We start from the raw sequence: 13,644 nt of genomic DNA, 5'->3' as shown, positions 1-13,644 counted from the left end.
CGGCAGATGAATGGACAAGAAAGCTGGGGCACATATACACAATGGAATATTACTCAGCTATTAAAAAGAATACATTTGAATCAGTTCTAATGAGGTTGATGAAACTGGAGCCGTTTATACAGAGTGAAATAAGTCAGAACAAAAAACATCAAAACATATAACACATATATATGGAATTGATAAAGATGGTAACGATGACCCTATATGTGAGACAGCAAAAGAGACACAGATGTATAGACCAGTCTTTTGGACTCCATGTGAGAAGGCGAGGGAGGGACGATTTGAGAGAATAGCATTGAAACATGTGTATTATCATATGTGAAACAGATCACCAGTCCAGGTTCAATGCATGAGACAGGGTGGTCAGGGCTGGTGCACTGGAATGGTCCTGAAGGATGCGATGGGGAGGGAGGTGGCAGGGGGGTTCAGGATGGGGAACACAAGTACACCCATGGCTGACTCATGTCAATGTATGGCAAGAACCCACTACAATATTGTAATTAGCCTCCAATTAAAATAAATAAAATTTTAAAAATGTTACATAAAAACCTGGATAAACTTTTTGGCCTACTCAATAATAAAGTAAAATAGTTTCTCCAGATTAGGGTCACTTGAACTTCTAAGTGTTGTGCTAAACTAAATGTTGGAAGTCTATTAAATAGCTAAGTCATTTTCCAAATAAAATTAGATTTTGAAACATTTACTACTGAACACGAATTTCCTCTTATAGAGAAATTAACAAGATTTGGGATTAAAAATGAATAATATTTGGTGCTATCCTAAAGTGTTCTCTCTAAGAAAGCAAAGATTTTAGAAGTTACCACTGGTATTTATGCTCACCAATTTATAAAATGCTAATATAAAGTAAGTTCTTGATTGTTTAAGGGAAGTAGGAAGTGTGTTTTCTGTAAAGAAGGTATGAAAAATGGAATTGCATTTTGTGGAGGGAAGAGGAAGTAAGCCTGACTTACATACAGGTGGCTTTTTAGGATGGAGGAACAAAGTAATGGGTACAGAAAGTGATAAGAAGGTTTGTGAAAAGTGAACCATGAGGAGTTTTGTACACGGTTAGGACTAACTTTAAAATAAAATTAATTAACTTTACCTTTGAAATAAAGTAAGCTGGTTCAAAACCTTGAATTTAGCTTTTATCTTTGTTAAGAGGACATCTTTTCTTCAGATATTGAACTGCCTTTGATAATAGATTTAAGTTTCTTTATCTCTTGGTCATGTCCTACTCTGTGACCCCATGGACTGTAGCCTACCAGGCTCCTCCATCCATGGGATTTTCCAGGCAAGAATACTGGAGCGGGTTGCCATTTCCTTCTCCAGCAGATCTTCCCGACCCAGGGATTGAACCAGGGTCTCCTGAATTGTAGGCAGACACTTTACCATCTGAGCCACCAGGGAAGTCCCTATCTCTTAAATGATCTGTCCTAAAATCCTTTATCATTACTTTGGCTAAGTGGATAGCTATTATTTCACAATGACATATAATCCTATCTGCCTAAGTGTTCTAAACCTTTTTGATATTTGTTGACAAAACTTCCTAAATCATTCTAATGAAGAAGATTTCTAGCTAATTTTGGGATGATTCAGAGGGTCCCTGAAACATCGTGAAGAGAGAGGTTACACTAATTAGGCTCATTTTGTATACAGAATTACATGGGAAATAATGTCAAGTGAGTAATACATCTTGGGTTATATTGTATAATAAATGTTACTAATGTAGATATCCTAGAAACTATGTGGAGTTCCTAAAATTCTGATATGTTTAGGCAAAATGTTATCACTCATAATTCTAGTTACTATTTCAAAATACTGTCATAACACTAACCAAGATTCTCAAAAACGTTTCCTCTTCAAGAAGATTTATAGAAAGGACTTTGAACAATGTAAGTTTCTGAACTAGGTAAGGATTCTAATGCAAAACCAAATGATTTCATGAAGGTTAACAAAAGGACTGAATGAACTGGCAAATATGCTTATAAATTTTATGGTTTCTATCTTAAATTTTTTTTGAGTTCCAAAATCACTGCAGATGGTTACTGCAGCCATGAAATTAAAAAATGCTTGCTCCTTGGAAGAAAACTTATGACCAACCTAGGCAGCATATTAAAAAGCAGAGACATTACTGTGCCAACAAAGGTCCGACTAGTCAAGGCTATGGTTTTTCCAGTACTCATGTATGGATGTGAGAGTTGGACTATAAAGAAAGCTGAGAACTGAAGAATTGACACTTTTGAAATGTGGTGTAGGAGAAGACTCTTGAGAGTCCCTTGGACAGCAAGGAGATCCAACCAGTCCATGCTAAAGGAAAGCAGTCCTGAATATTTATTGGAAGAACTGATGCTGAAGCTGAAATTCCAATACTTTGGCCACCTGATGTGAAGAGCTGACTCATTGGAAAAGACCCTGGTGTTGGGAAAGATTGAAGGAGGGAGGAGAAGGGGACAACAGAGGATAAGATGGCTGGATGGCATCACCGACTCAATGGACATGAGTTTGAGTAAACTCCAGGAGTTGGTGATAGACAGGGAGGCCTGGCGTGCTGCAGTCCATGGGGTCACAAAGAGTCGGACACGACTGAATGACTGAACTGAATTGATCTTAAAAATTACTGGGTTAAATCTGTGTTTTCCAGGTGTAAGAAAAACCTTCCCCTCAAACTAATTATGACAGTAATTTGATAGAATTATAGTTTATAAACAATTTGAAACATCTAAAGTTTTCTCTCTGTCTGAACCCTCCAGAGACTGGAAACTTAGTTTCCAGCAACTTTATTAGATGAGTTAGGAAAGTTATCTCAATAACAGGGACAGAAATTTCATGGAATTTTGGAGACCTTGAGAAGGGAGGAATTTTCTTAGATCTTTTAGGCAAAATCTGTGATAAGCCTTTGGCATGACTTTTCTAACCCTAAAGGTTTTATTTTAAATGTTCAGTCTGAGACTTTATAAAAGTTTCAGTAAAGCAAAAAGGTCTAGGATCAATTATGGTTATCTAAATAATCAGTCCAAGTCTATATAATCAGTCCAAGTCTATATAATCAGACCAGCGCTATATAACAAAAAAGTCTTAATTTGGTTATATTTGGTAAAAGTGATGAGTGATTTTAGGGAGAAAAAGATGTTTCAATGAATGTTAAATCACCATTTTTAAATGGAGGTCTGTCTCTACAAAGACATTTCCTGGATAGTTCTTTACTGTTAGGTTATATTAATGTAAAATTTAATTGAATTGTTAAAGGACACTCTAGGGTTCTTTCTGAAGCTTATTTCAGTAATCTGTCTTTGGATGAAGATCAGATGCCTCACCCACGACCTGCAACCAAGAATAGGAGAAGACATAATTTAAGGAGCTGTCTTTAACCTGAATGGAAGGAACTTTCTATCAGGTACTCTTAACTAGCTCATGAACAGTGAAATTGAAGGGAAAATTGACTGTTGCATTAATTCCCACTTCCAAAGACCCCTAAGCTGGGCTGGTCTATAGAGGGGACTGCTGACCTCAAACTCACATTAAAACATTGCTTAAACAGAGGAAACTGCATGATACTAGGACTAGGAGCTTCCCTGGTGGCTCAGATGGTAAAGCGTCTGCCTGGAATGCAGGAGACCTGGATTCAATCCCTGGGTTGGGAAGATCTCCTGGAGAAGGAAATGGCAAGGACAAGAAGAAGACGACATCAGAAGTAGACTGCTTGCCCAAGATGGTGATCTGACTTGTATAATCATTTATAATGTTTTCTTGATTCCTTGGACCTATGCCTACCAATCAAATGTTTTCTATCACGGACATGATTCTATGGTAATTTAGAACTCAACCCACTTGTTGGGTTGTGGCCAATTACCTGTGTCTAGTACTTCTGGGTTACATTGGTGGATTTCTGTTCTCTAGGGCTCTGATTGTATACCCCCTAGGAAATTTATTTTAGATGAATGTTCAATCCTGTTCTATCTATTCATGATATTACTAGGTGGGATCCTCTCACCTGGCCAATTAATAATACTTGCTCTGATATTGGCCATAGATTTAAGTTTTCTCTTAGCTGTCATTCAAATTCAGAGTGATGAGCTAAGTCTCAATAAAAAAACATTAATCTGTCATCTACTAAAAGGGAAACTCCCAAGATTATGGGGTGGATCTACATGGTTAACATCAGGTTATCATTGGAAGGACCGATGTTGAAGCTGAAACTCCAATACTTTGGCCACCTGATGTGAAGAGCTGACTCATTTCAAAAGACCCTGATGCTGGGAAAGATTGAAGGCAGGAGGAGAAGGGGATGATAGAGGATGAGATGGTTGTATGGCATCACCGACTCAATGGACACGAGTTTAAGTAAACTCCAGGAGTTGGCATGGCCTGGCGTGCTGCTGTCCATGGGGTTGCAAAGAGTCAGACTTGAATGAATGATTGAACTGAACTGAACTGAACTGACGGTCATTTAAGTTTAAAAGCTCCTCTTTGTTGAGAAGGGTTAAATCATACTAAAAATGATCAACCTGGTAATTATGAGACAAAACTGGGTTCTTTATGAACTATGCCTATTATTACCCTTAGAGAGAGTGATTGGTATGAAATTCAAGGGATTTGTGGCACTAATTTATGGCCTTGACATCTACAGGGATGAATATGAAGGTGTAGCTTGGTATTCCCATGAATTTAAGGTCATACATGTTAACAAATTAGAGGTAACCCCAAACAATCTATCACTAGTATGATCTCAATGGGTCAAAGATCTGTATTCTACTGGTTTCACCATTTAACAGCTTTTTGTACATGTGTGCATGTGCCTTCAATGGGGTTAGAGGATGTAATTGGTCATATCTAACAAATTCCATAAGCTTTAAATGATAGTAATTGGGCTATTAGCCTATTGGATTCTAAGATCTCTATGATGAGAAAGGCAGTAGTACACAACTGCAAAGCCTGACAGTATCTCAGCGAGATGTCTATGCTATAATTCAAAGTGAATATAGTATTTTCATACCTGATCAATCCTTTAATGTAACACATTTGATGAACCACATGAAAAATCAAATTTCTGCTTTAAGTGACTCATTCCCTAGTCTTCATGATCTTTAAAAAAGAAAAAAAAAAAACTTGTTTGGAGTGGGAGGCTCATGGCTAAACTATTTACTTTTAATTCCATTAATATTATTAACTATACCATTTGTATTTGCTTGTTTCACAAGATTGTTATTTCCTGTATTGCCAAGTGTATGACTGAGCCTCCAACGAAAATAATGATGACTAGACTTGAAGCAGCTGATCAAATATATAGCTTGATATATGATCAATGATTGTAATAGTGTAGCTCTGGATATGGGAAGATGCAAAGAAAGGGGAACACTTTCCTGGACCATAACTAGAAGACAGGTGTCCAGAGAGCTTTGACCAACAATACCTAGTCCAATAACAGCACATTGAATGGCCTATCAACAGAAACCTTCTTCAGAACTGGGAACGAGCCTTCCCAGCAACACAGTACAAAATGGTCATGAAATGCCCCCCAAAGTGTGGTTGGATTTATGACCACAACGGTGTTGTGTCAACTACAAATTGGCACTTACCAAGAGCATTGCCAACAACTAAACAACAAAGGATTTGCCATCTGCCCCGATGGAGATTGAACCCCACGCTGCTACAGCTGTTGACCTTCAACACCCCCTGAGGGAGATCAGGGTGGGGTGAGGCGCTCTGTGCTCCAGGGAATCTGGTGGGACAGGTTTTTAGATAGTTGGATATTTTTAGGAACAGATTTTATAATCTCAATCCTTGCATCTCCTCATATCTAGAGAAGCACTAAATCCCTTCATGGTGACATCAGATCCTCATGACTGACCCCCAAAAAAATCTTTGGTAAAATGAGTATTTCATGGTATGGAACTCCCCTTCACCAAAACCTTATATACTGACCTTCCCCCACTGCCACTTGGGAGCAGTTTCTCAGAGCTACCTGAGATGCTACCTCCTGGGCTGCAGTCCTCGTTTTGCCCCCAAATTAAACTTAACTCACAACTCTCAAGTTGTAAATCTTTTTTTAGTCAACAGTATTCAGGACTGATTTCCTTTAGGATTGACTGGTTTGTTCTCATATACATGTTACTAAATTTATTTTTTATTTCCTTCTATTAATCTGTCTCATATCAGTTGAATTATTAAACCAGGCAGAAGAACCTGAAAGGGGGGAGAATTTCTTCCTTTTTAATTTCGTCTCCTCTGTATATCAGCTTTCTTTTCTCTTCTGTTGTTCTATATTCTTTCAAGTTATACCCACTAGATGTTTATTCTCCTGAGGGTTTTTTCTGGCTCTCAGAACTCTTTAACTCTTCATCTAAATGGTTTTAACTCACCTATTTACCCTGACAAATTCCAAACTACCTGCCAACCCTGAAATCTCTTATGCTCCGCACCTGGTTTTCTGGCTGCTCACAGTGTTGTCTTAAAACTCAGTTAGTCCCAAAATGTAATTGTTTCCCTTGAATCTTATTAGTCTTCTTCTCCATTGTATTAGTGATAATTTTTATTACTATTTCTTTGATTTTCTAACCTAGAAACACTGATATAACCTATCTTCTGCCCTGAACTAACCAGTAGTGTGGCCTCACAGACAAGATGAACTCTGAGCAGAGATATGAGTAAACAGGGAGGAAATAATGCCTGCTGTATCTATGGGTAAAGTGTTTTAGCCAGAGAGAGAGAGGAGGAAGAACAAAGGGTCCAAGGCACTAGTGTGTCTTAGGAATGCCAAGGAAGTCAGGGTGAGCAGTGCAGAAGCAGCGAGAGAGAAAATGTTAGAAGAAAGGACATTCAGTCTACAGAAAACTTCAAGTCTTAAACATCTAATCATTTTCTGCCTGAGCTTGAAAAGCAGAATGGCTGCAAATGTACGTATATTTGCATAGTTGTTTTCCTTTGTGCATTTCTTCCTGGGTGACCCAGAATGCCTTTGTTTAAAAAAAAGGGAAAAAATTAAAAAGCCCTCAGTACTACGTCTCAAGCTTCCCTGGTAGCTCAGCTGATAAAGAATCCTCTTGCAATACAGGAGACCCTGGTTCAATTCCTGGGTTGGGAAGATCCCCTGGAGAAGGGATAGTCTACCCAAACCAATATTCTTTACTTCCCTGGTGGTTCAGATGGCAAAGAATCTGCCCACAATGCGGGAGATCTGGGTTCGATTCCTGCTTTGAGAAGATCCCCTGGAGGAGGGCATGGCAACTCACTCCAGCATTCTTGCCTGAAGAATCCCATGGACAGAGGAGCCTGGCAGAGTCACAAAGAGTCAGACCTGACTGAGCAACTAAGAACCGCACACACAACACAGTAAACAGCAATGAAGGTTACTGGGTTTTTTGTTTGCTTTTTCCCAGTCTTCAGATACAAACAAAATGTTGAATTGTGAACTTTTGAAGTTGAGTGTAGTGTTGTTAACAATGTACGTCATGATCTATGCAGAATATTAATAGACAAGGAAAAATTATGGTATTTGGATTTTTTCCAATTTCTCCTACAGTAGTGTCAAATAGAACTGTGGTGTTGGAGAAGACTCTTGAGAGTCCCTTGGACTGCAAGGAGATCCAGCCAGTCCATCCTAAAGGAGATTAGTCCTGGGTGTTCATTGGAAGGACTGATGCTGAAGCTGAAACTCCAATACTTTGGCCACCTCATGTGAAGAGCTGACTCATTGGTAAAGACCCTGATGCTGGGAGGGATTGGGGGCAGGAGGAGAAGGGGACGACAGAGGATGGGATGGCTGGATGGCATCACCAGCTCAATAGGCATGAGTTTGAGTAAACTGGGAGTTGGTGATGGACAGGGAGGCCTAGCATGCTGCGATTCATGGGGTCACAAAGAGTCGGACACAACTGAGTGACTGAACTGAACTGAATTGACTGAGTGTCAAATAGATGAGAGGGACAACTTGGGTGGATGATAGTGGAAGGAAGTTATGAATTTATTTTTTAGAATATCCTGAAATACCCTTAAATGCTCTCTCTGGATTGCCTCAACAATAACTTTGCCAGAGATCAGGAACTTCTTTCACATCATACCTATAAGCTAGTAACTTCTTTCCTGGAAGAAAAACTGAAAATTTCTCCAGGAAGCTCATAAAGTCAGCTGGTTTCTAACATTAGGCTAGCTGACACCAAAAGTAATTTGTCCCCTCACTAACAAGTCCCTAATAGAAAACAACAGGAAATCTGATTTCCTTTTCTGGAATATACCTTCAGGAGGCCTGCCAAGAAGAGCACTGTTGTCCTTTCATAAGTCTCTTTGCAGAGGATAGGAGACTGGGGGCAGAGGGCACAATCACTTCTTGCAGACTCCTGATTTGTTGTCTCTTATAAAATCTGTTCCTTATTCTGTGTGACACTCTGTTCTGCCACGTGTCAAGCTGAGAAGCAAGCAGTCTCATATAAATATTGAATTTTAAATCACACAAATCTTTGTAAAATCTCCCTTTTGTTGAGTCAGACTTGATCTTGGATATCGACTTGATTTCCATGGAATGAAGAAATGCCAGGAGGATAATTACACTTTCTGTCTATAGCAAATTGATCTGTATTTCATAGATGTACATTCCTCTATACAGGTAGGGACTGTGGCTATAGAAAGCTGGAGGTGTGGGGAGGAATCCTCCCCAGTGCCTTGTGCCATCCTTCATGTAAGCTTTCAAAGTGATACAGGCTTAGCTGAGACTATTACTCTGATTGATCACACAATCACACTTAAGAATTGAAATTGCAAGTAAATCAGAGACATGGTAAAATGAGAGGTTCCTGAAGGAAAAGGAAATGTCCTTTGATATTTCCAAGGACACTCCCTCTGCTATGTTCTAAGCCACACCAATTTGACAATGCTTTCTATAGTTAACAATAAAGCAGAAGCCTATACAAAGCCATCACTGAGGACCCCTTTATCTACATTGTTCAGCTGTCTTCATACGCCTTTCCTTGATGGTTTTGAATAGAAAACATCCCTTGCGACGATAGACCACAATAGTTTCTTATTTTTTAATAGGGAGCAAGTTCTGCCTTTCTGCCTCTGCTACTATATCCTGAATAACTTCATCTCAAAATGTTCTTTGTTGACTATAGAGGCAGTGAGAAATTTCATTTTACTATTTAGTAGCAAAACCTATATAGTTCTTTGCCACACTTCTTTCTGTAGTAAGTGTTTTATATCCTCACAATAATGGAATACTTTTCATACCTAAACAATCCACTGTGTAATATATAATATACAAAATGATAGGCTATATATATATATAGATAGATAGATATAGATATAAGCATGCTCTTTATACATATAGTTTCTACAGGTAAGCTTGTACCCTAGAGTTGCTTACAGTAGAGATAAGGACAGCCTAAAACTTTTAAATTTCTTATTTGTGTAATGTAATAAAATGATTTTAAAATTGCTAACACCCTGCCCAGAGATGATCAATCACTGCTAACCTGCCTACAACTTAGTAAATTATGAATCTGAAGAGATTACAACTGTCATCTTCATCTCTTGCACTGACAAGAGATTCATATTTCAAATCTGGGCTATCTTTGCATACAATTCAGTGTTATATTGTCCTGCCACCTACTAATCATGATTTGGAAAGATGATGAGTCTTCCAAATGCAAACATACATTTTCCTCTTATCACAGCAGCACAGTTCACGTTAGCAGAGTTAAGGTAGCATCAATATTTCCATTATAAGCTCCTGATTTCAAGGGGTTATGTTATGAAAGTCTGAAGTAGGAAGAAATATGTCATATGCAGTGTGTTCCGGAATACTTAATAAAGTAACACTATACTAAAAAAATCTTAAGTCTGAAATTGTGTTTTTTAAATACATTTTTGTGACCGCAAACTCAGTAAATTATTTTCATCTTACAAATGATATTGCTTTCCTCATCACAAAACATGAAATTATTTATGAAAGGTAGTTTGGGAACAAAATAGATGGCATTGAACAATAAATCAAAGTTAAATATTATATCTTTCTACATCATGTGGATCAACATTTGATCCAAATATAACCAATCAAAGGACTGCATCCTCCAACCAAAGCAGATGTTCTGGGATCCAGGACATGCGATCCAGCCCATGATCTATGCTGGCCGATGAGAATGAAGTCCAATACGTTGGGGATGAGTCTAGAAAGGTGTCCAAATCTTTACTGTGAGATATGAGCCTCAGAGAAATTGATGTTGGAGCTCCTGTAGGCAATTTTACATCCAGAGAAGAGAAGTGGAACTGGCAGATGTGACAGTGCACAGCTCTAGGTTTAGGCCAGCACAAAGTGAGGCAGATTCCAGAGAAAACTTAGTCCTAATGGCATCATTTGAGTCCCCAAAATCATCACTTTCTAACTGCAACTCCACATATGGATGTTTTAGTTACATGACCTGATAAATTCAATTTGTTCTCTCTCGCTTTCCCTCTCTCTCTCCCCTCCTTTCTTAAACCATAAAGTTAGTTTTATTTTTTTCTGTGACCTAAAGCTAAATGTCTCTTAATTGACACAGCATCCTAATCCATCTCTTCCATCTGGGCTCTAGGCTCTTTAATCATCTGGAATTTTCTTACCTGACTCATCTTCCTAGAAGCATATTTAATTATGTCATTGTCTGTTTAAAAAAAAGAGTAAGGAGAAAATACACCACCTTTCACAAAGCCCACTGCATCAAGTCTAAAGCCAGATTCTAAAGCCTTCCTTTTGTGCCTCACAAAATATGCAAGCTTATTCCAAACAATCTGTATACATGTTCCAATTTTTTTAAAAAGTACTTCTTTTCTTCTTGCTTTATTTAAACTCCATGTTTCTGTTCATATTTCCTATTCCTGGAATGACCTATATTATCCTCTTCACATACAGAAACTTTTCTTAAATTTTAAGGACCCCTTATTCTAAGCCTTTCTCAGATACTACATTCCAATGATCTTCAGCTCCTTCTAATTTCGACTGTCTGTGTATGGTCTATATCTTTGCACTAAATATTTTCTTATATTCTAGATAATGTTTTTACTGAATCCAGTGACCATGCTTTAATAAGTTAAATGCCTATATTAGGTAGGACTCTTTTACTTTAAGTAATAGGATTCCCCTTAAACAAGAGAGGAAACCATTTTGTAAGGGTTATAAGATGTTTCAAGGAAGCCAGGAAAGGTAATTCAAGGCTAAGAAAGCTGTACAAACAAACTTTCTTACTTCTTCAACAGGCTGCTATCCCAAGCACAAGTTACTTTGCTAAATCTTCATTTCTTTGCCCAAAAATGATAGGGTTGTTTTGGCCACTTTGAGGATTCCATTTCTATGAGATTTCCAGGCATTGAATTAAATTGTCTTTTTTTTTTCTCTCCTGTTAATCTATCTTGTATGAATTTATTTATTAGATCATCCAAAAGAACTCATAAGAGATGGGGGGAAATCCCCCCTTAACCTAAGGTGGGAGGTGTGGAGCCTGATGAATTGTTCCGCTTCCTATTCCAAGCAGACCAAGAGATGATCACGCCTCTCAGAGTAGTGGCAGAAGACTGAAATGGATTGATGCTGCAATGATCTGATGATCAAGTAGCACATGCCTAGAGGGAGCAGAAGGAAGAAGAGCTCATGGAACTAAGACTACACTCAGGGTTCCAAAACCTCCTGTACAGATTCGGAAGGAGTTAGAAAAAGTTAAACAAATGGATAAAATCTATAGTGTTAATGTAATTCATACTAACTCACTGTCTAAGTACAGGAAGAAGAAAATCAAAGAAAAAAGAAGAGGAGGAAGATGAGGAGAAAAAGAGGAATAAGAAGAAATCCAATTTCCCTGCCTATGAAAACATGAGCCCTGTTCTCTTCCCACATCCAAGGGATACCCTAGTTCATTATTTCTCATACTATGACCCATAAACGCAGATTTGTATGCTAATGACTAGCAGGTGCAGTGATATGGAGATGCAGAGCAAATCTAGCTTTATAAGTAAAAATGCTGTGCTGATCTACATAAATGATAAGCTTTTTAAAGAATAATGTCTGAGAAGTAACAGAAACCCAATGTCTTCAGTTCAGTTCAGTTACTCAGTTGTGTCCAACTCTATGTAACACCATAGACTGCAGCACACAAGGCCTCCCTGTCTATCACCAACTCCCTGAGCTTGCTCAAACTCATGTCCATTGAGTCATTTATGCCATCCAACCAACTCATCCTCTGACATCTCCTTCTCCTCCTACCTTCAACCTTTCCCAGCATCAGGATCTTTTCCAATGAGTCAGTTCTTCACATAAAGTAGCTGAAGTATTGGAGTTTCAGCTTCAGCATCAGTTCGTCCAATGGATATTCTGGACTCACTTCCTTTAGGATTGACTGGTTGGAACTCCTGGCTGTCCAAGGGACTTTCAAGAGTCTTTTCCAACACCACAGTTCAAAAGCATCAATTCTTCAGTGTTCAGTTTTCTTTATGATCCAACTCTCACATCCATACATGACTACTGGAAAAATGCTAGCTTTGACTAGATGGACTATTATTGCCAAAGTAATGTCTCTGCATTTTATTATGCTGTCTAGGTTGGTCATAGCTTTTCTTCCAAGGAGGAAACGTCTTTTAATTTCATGGCTGCAATCACCATCTGCAGTGATTTTGGAGCCTGAAAAAAACAAATTGTCTCACTGTTTCCATTGCTTCCCTGTCTATTTGCCATGAAGTGATGGGACCAGATGCCATGATTTTAGTTTTCTGAATGATGAGTTAGCTTGGTGTCTTAGCTTGGTCTATATAACCAAAAATGCCATGGACTGGGTGGTTTAAATAATAGACATTTACCATTTACAATTCTAGAGGCTGAGAAGTCCAGAATTAGGGTGCCACAATGGTTGAGCTTTCTTCCGGCCTGCAGCTGACTGCCTTCTTGATATATTCTTATAGAGCGTAGACAGCTCCTCCTCTTCTTATAAGGGCATTCATGAATCCCATCAGGAGGCCTTCACTCTCATGGTCTCATCTAAACCTAGTTATCTGCCAGTGGCCTCACCTCCTAAAGCCACCATATGCTAGGGCTTCAACACATGAATTTAGAGAAGACACAAGCATTCAGTTTATAACATTCAGATTTTTTCTGTGAATTCATAATGCAGAATCTCAATTTTTAATTATTTAAATTATTTTTCTTAATGTAAATAAATATCTATCATTACATATTTGAAAAGTAAAGAAAATGAAGAAGAAAATGATCTTTAATAATCATGTATTTGATTATTGAAAATATTCTGGTGAATTTTTTTTCTCCAGTTTTAAATATATGTGTGGAATTTAAACAAATTCATGTTTAAACACAAATTTAAATATTAAATTCATGTTTAAATATTTAAACATTTGTATGTCTTGAGTTTAAATTCTATATGTATGGAATTTAAACAAAACAATGGTTACATGAAATATAACCTTTCTTTTTACTTACAATAAACATGTTACATGTCTTTAAATATTGCTTAAATTTTATTCTAATAGCTATAATGTATCTCTTCCATATATTCTATATATTACTTTTCTGTTTTGCTGACATTTTTTTTCTAATATGATAAATATATTTTTCATTCTTATGTATTCCTATCTCTAAGTATTTCTTGATAATAAATTTCATACATAGGCATT

The sequence above is a fragment of the Odocoileus virginianus genome, chromosome 3, assembly GCF_023699985.2.
Source record: "Odocoileus virginianus isolate 20LAN1187 ecotype Illinois chromosome 3, Ovbor_1.2, whole genome shotgun sequence".
In the NCBI taxonomy this organism is placed as follows: domain Eukaryota; kingdom Metazoa; phylum Chordata; class Mammalia; order Artiodactyla; family Cervidae; genus Odocoileus; species Odocoileus virginianus.
This window is presented reverse-complemented; position numbering follows the sequence as displayed.